Here is a 6,083-nt window from a genome sequence, read left to right on the forward strand (position 1 = left end):
TTTAATGCCAGCATGGAATTCTTTGTTAATATAGGATTTTTTACTCAGGTAAAAATTAACTCTTCAAACTGCAGATAAAACAAGAGAATTAAAGTCAGGGTTTTTTTATTTTTATTTTTTTATTTAGTGGTTTCTATGTATCAGAAGGGGAAAATGAACCTTGTCATTCAATAGAATAGTAATTCTCATAATATATGATCCTTTTCATTATCACCATTGCCCTGAGGCTGAATCTGTATGGATTCATTAACTAAAAAGTCTTTGTTTCATGTTCTCTTATTTATGTCACACAGTAGAATTATTATTTCTCATAATGAAATATATTTGGAAGTCATAGCTATCCACAAGATGTACAATAGGTCTAGTACAGAATCACAAGTACAATATAAGATAATCTCAGATTGTTAGAATTAAGTATAAGATATGTTAGGTTTTATTTCTGCATTTGATATCTTAGATTTTAATAACTGAGGTACAGAACTTATAACGAAATGTGAGAGACCACGTTCTTAATTTTTCCCTCCCTTTTACAGTTAAAGTTACTGTGACCAATTTTATTTTTTTAAAGTTGATCAGAAAAGGGAGCCATGATGGCACAAAGGGAGGTATTTCCTTCCTGCTCCCTTCTCCTATGTAGCCATAGAGCTATTTGTTGGCCCAAGCCATTGCAGATAGAAAAGCTGTCTGTCACAGTAATGCTGTTGCTATTTCACCACCCTGTCAATACATGTCCTTTCAAACAGATAACTACATCCTAGGATTTTCCTGTATTTTGGAAATTCTGGAGCTATCACTGGGAGAGAGTAAAGACTTTTAAATTATAATAATTTACTACAAAAGGTAAATATACACATTATAAGTAGATTTGCTTTTGAAAACCAGTGTTATTCATTATAGTATGAAACAAAATTTTATTTAAAAGTAAATACTCAATTGTATAATATTTGAGACTTTCTGAAATAAACAAATAACACTACAGCAAATATGCTCAGAATTCTATCACTGACTCCTCCTTTTATGGAAAAAAAAGACTCAAGGTGAAGAGAAGGAAGTAAGTATACTAGATCCCGTTAACTTATATTGAATATTCCCTCAGCTCCATCCTGTGCTCTATAAAGATCACCTTTAAGTAGATATTGAGCAATGAACCTGTGACAACTTGTAAACTTTTTTTTTAAATTAAAGAAGTAAGCCTTTATTTCCCTGTTTCACAAAGAAAGCTGGCTGAGCAGGTTGCTTTTGGTTATTAGCCCAAGAGACCAAATCCCATATTCTGGTCCGACTCCCCTGGCTGTTCCTTTGCTTCAGCGTTGGTTGGGTCTGCAGCAGCAGCAGGAGCAGCAGTGGAGGCAGGGGTCACGGGGGCTCGTGGGTCAGCCAAGGGGGCCTTGACCTTTTCAGCAAGTGGGAAGGTGTAAACAGTCTCCACAAACAAGGCTGGGCCCCACGTATACCCACTGGTGATAGGAAGGGGGACTGATGCGACAGCTGGTTACCGACATGCAGACATACTCTGGCAGCGTTTCAGACGTCCTCCAGGAAGTGGGAATGCCGCTTTCTCTGGAAAGTCAAGCACTTGCGGGTCGTAGACGCTGCCTTTGCCAAACACCTGCTGGATGGTCAGCCCAAAGGAGAAGAAGGAGGCGCCCGCATGTTCGGCAGGGTGGTGTTGCTGGCTCCCACTCTGTCCCCAGTCTTAATCAGCTGCACGTGACTCAGGATTTCAGTGGCGCACCTGGGAATTTTAGTGGTGGTGCCAGTGTTCGGGGCTGCACGGCAACTTTACACATGGCTGTGGTACAAGCCACCTTATTGGCCAGCAGTATAGTCCTGATCTTAGCGAGGTCCTCCCTGGTGAACATCAGGCCCGGATTCCCCGGTGTGAGACGATGGTCTTTCCAGAGCTGGGCTGTTTTCCAGATGTCCTGGGATGGCCTGTGTATCATGGTGTTCTTGCCCATCAGTACCACAGCCTTCCTGCAGGGGGACATGCGGATCTGCTGCACTTGCTTGTAGCCCACAGTGTTGCTTGCACAATGAAGTATCTTGGATAATCATCCAGAAGTTGGATTATCTTAAGGAAGTAGTTGGACTTCCAGGTGCCCTGTCTTGCCTCGGGGTGGTGCATCAGGGATTGCCACACAAGGTTTAAAAATGATGTCACTCTCACAAGGGCACTTGAAGAGAGGAAGTGCAAAACTGCTTTAGAATTAGATATAGGTAGCAGTCAGTTAAGTTAATTCCTTTATGAAGCCAGATCATTATATTGGTGATATTCTGTTAAACAGTGCGGTGACTGAGTGGGGAGGGGGATAAGGAGGTGGAAGAAAGTATAGAGGGGATCAAAGGTGATAGGAAAAATAAAATAAAATAAAGATAACACAACAACAGAATTCACAACTATTTTGAATCATAATTATGTTCTTTCATAGCAGAAATGTACATTATTTAAAATGTGTATTTAAAATTATCTCTTACATTGATTTAAAGGATTTACTTAGAAAGTGCCCTTTGAGATCAGAAGTTGTAAAAAAAAAAATTATCTGCCAAAATAATTTTTTTAGAATGTAAACCCCTAAAAAATTCAGTAAACTCTTGAGCTCTTTTAATGGAACCAGAAACAGTCTGTGAACTGTAGTCTTATCACACATATTTTGTGAATATAAACACAGCTGATATTTTAACCAAAAGAAAGTGATATATATTTTTACTTTAAATAGGAACAGGCTTGTTCATGATGACTTGAGAGACTTGTGAGAATCTTTCTCTCCCTTGTCCCTGCCCCCTCTTCCACCCCCACCCCCCAAAAAAGTAAGAGTAAAAATATTTTATGGCCCTATCCAGTGAGGCTCGGTTGTAGTTGGTTGGGTATCATCCTGTGCATGGAGGGTGGCTGGTTCCATGCCCTGTCCAGCATATGCCTGGGATGCGGGCTAGGTCCTTGGTGGGGAACATGCAGTAGGCAGTCAATAGATATTTCACTCTTCCAGTGATGTTTCTCTTTCTCCCTCTCCCTTCTGCTCTCTCTAAAATTCAATTTTAAAAATCTAAATTTTTTTTATGATAACTGATACATAATGACCATTGAAAGAAAACGCTTATTGATACATGCCATAATACTTTTGTTGTAGAAGTTACCCAGAGGGAAGTCTCATCTATGACTTCTGACTTCATATAATCATGATAATGATTATAATATCAATAACGGTCATAAGTTTCTTGAGTCCTTAAAATGTACTACATACTATAGTAAGTGCTTAATGTACTTTTTTTAATGAATGCTCAGGAAAACTCTATAAAGTAGACACTGCTAGTGTTTCTGCTCCAGTGAGAGGAAACCAGTGCCTGGAAATGAAACGCTATCCCGACCACCCTGATAGAATGCATCTTTGCCAGGACTTGAACCCATCCAAGTGGCTATGCATCATCATCATGTGCTCTTTACCACCATTGTCCTACCAAAGATAACTTCATATTTCCAGATGCGAAACTTAGACAAATCTAAAGATATTTTTGTTAGATTAATGTTCTAATATTTATCTTTATCTTTAATAATGTCCTTTCCCACAGAAATTTTATGAGTAACTGTATTTGGCTGAATTGAAGATGACATTTATTTAGTTTCCTGGGTTTTGATACCAATGCCCTCTGGAGTCTCTGGCTGTTCTTCATGCACATTGCCTTTGTTTTTTTAGTAAGTAGTGAAAAAAATCGTAGTTATGTGGAATGCTGGTCCTAGCCCAGAGACATAAAATAATTAAACCACAACTTTGAGCTTTACAGAGCTCTGTGCGAGTGAACTTGAGCTTATCTAATATTAGAGTTTGGGCATCTTCAAACTAACTTGATGGACTGAGAATTCTTGTATGGGGTCAGAAGGACGGGAAAGAAAGTTGGAGCCTTGAAACAAGCAAGTTCCAAACAAACACATGGGTAGTCTACTGGAGTGAGTGGGACTGAGCAACAGGGTTCAGGTTTGAAGGGATTAATAGGACTACATGGAACAGGAGGCTGTGCTTCACATTTATCAAAATCACCTGAGGAGATTGGTAAGCATATAGATGTTGGGTTTTGTTGTGAATTGCTCTAATTAAGCAAACATAAAGTGAAACAGAAGAGCTGAATCTTTGAAACATCTCACTAAGCGATTCTGACCCATAGCCAAGGTGACAGAGCACCGGCATAAAAGAAAAAACTGTTGCATGTAATGTGCAAATGCTCTGCTGTAATAATTTTCTTTGAAAGAGCTTGTCCCAGGAAGCATAAGAGGTTTTCTTTTGACCTGAGTAGAGAAAGGGCACCTAGAAGGGGTCTGCAGCTACCGAGGGGCAGTTAATGGAAGCTTGGAGGTTGGGGCCCAGAACTTAGGTAGCAGTGAGGGCAGAAGACCAACAGTATTAATGACCCAGAAAAAGTGGTGATGGGAGCAACATTAAAATACTACCTACAGGAGGCCAGAGGCCTTTGTCATCTTGTATATTAATTATGCCAAGTATCTAGAATTATATCTTGCATATAGTAGATAATCAATTATTGTTAAGTAAGTAACACTAAGACCAAGGATTTACCACGAAATATCAATGGTAACCAAACAACCCTTCCATATTCGGACATACATACCTCTCCAGATACCTAGATAATTGATGAAGATACCAGGAAAAGACTGGACTTTTTGTTTGTTAATCATGCAAGTGAAAGCTTAGGGCTTTGATTTATAACACAATGAATTTAAAATATAATACATTTGTATTCACAGATGTAGCAAGGGGACAGTTAGATTTCAAATGGAGCTTTTTGATATGTATTTCTTCCTTTATTTGAGATCTGGTCTAAACCACCTGGCAGATGGGAACTCTAGAAAATTGTAGCTAATGGCTAGAGCTGTCTTCACCTAGTTGGCTAATTCAGCTTAAACCTGAGGTTATTAAAATTCATATGTTTCTGAAATATGGTCTCAATTGACTGGTTCCTTGGAGAAATATATATTTGCCAGTGTAATCATAGAGGGCCGAATTCCTAGCAGACACTTAATATTATCTGCTATAACAGGGATGAAGCAGCTGTCTGGCACCATTCGTCTTTAGGACCTCAAACTAGAGAGAAATAAAATATAAGAAGTTGAAATTAAAGTTATATTTGTGTATATAAGAATTAAATATATTCTATTGCCTGCAGCAAATTATCAAGGACATTCTCACTTCTACGCTAAGAAATATCATATCATTTTATTTTAAAATAAGTAAGATCTGTTATTTATCCTATTAGTTTGTAAGTGAAATTTCTTAATGGAAGTTTGTAAATTCTTGATTAGAAATTGAGCTTCCCACTTCTCTTAAATATGAATCAGTCAGGCATATTAAAAAGTTTCTCTAATCACAAGGTTATACAGAACTCGTTATATTTTTAATTATTGCAAGGATATATACATCAAAATAGTGTGCTTTTTCACATTCAGCCCATGTAATTAGATGCAGTTGCTTTCACCAATACCTTCCTGTAATTAGCACCACACAGAGCACTGTCTAAAAGTCACACTTCCAGTCTATAAGGTGAATCTAGGACTGTATTTAAAATTGAAATTAAAACACAATATCTAAGTAAGATGTTATGTTCAGACATGTGATAGACAGCTTTTCTGAATAAAAATAAATCTTTTGCTCCACATGCAAAAGCAAATATCAAATTATAAAGTTCATTATTTCTGCTTTAAAAAATATTTGTGTATATTACATCACCATTCCTTCTTCCCATTTCTCAGATTTTCCCAGTGATGTGAGATACTTTTACCTACTGAAGCACAGTCGTGCCGGACAGAAACTCCCTAGGGGCTCTTTGCATTTCTTCAACATGGCATTACAGAGGTACAGAAATTTACAGTGCCTAAGAAGGTTTAACCATCATATACTAGAAGTTGAAACAGGTATGGGACTCAGTTATTCAAAGTACAAAATCATTGTCAAGCTCTTGAATACATCTAGAAGAAAATATTACATTTGATTCAAAATGAGTACAGTGATTACTTCAACAAAAATAACTAAGTCCAAAAAACAATGGTCTTTTTTTTATTTGGATGATACTCCTCA

The 6,083-nt window shown here is 37.7% G+C and overlaps 1 pseudogene; it reads right to left on the reverse strand.

Annotated features, from left to right (window-relative positions):
• Window positions 1-1,246: 1,246 nt before the first annotated feature.
• On the reverse strand, window positions 1,247-2,128 carry LOC102752000 (annotated as a pseudogene).
• Between the last annotated feature and the right edge of the window lie 3,955 nt (window positions 2,129-6,083).

The sequence above is a fragment of the Myotis davidii genome, unplaced genomic scaffold (genome assembly GCF_000327345.1).
Source record: "Myotis davidii unplaced genomic scaffold, ASM32734v1 scaffold482, whole genome shotgun sequence".
Taxonomy (NCBI): domain Eukaryota; kingdom Metazoa; phylum Chordata; class Mammalia; order Chiroptera; family Vespertilionidae; genus Myotis; species Myotis davidii.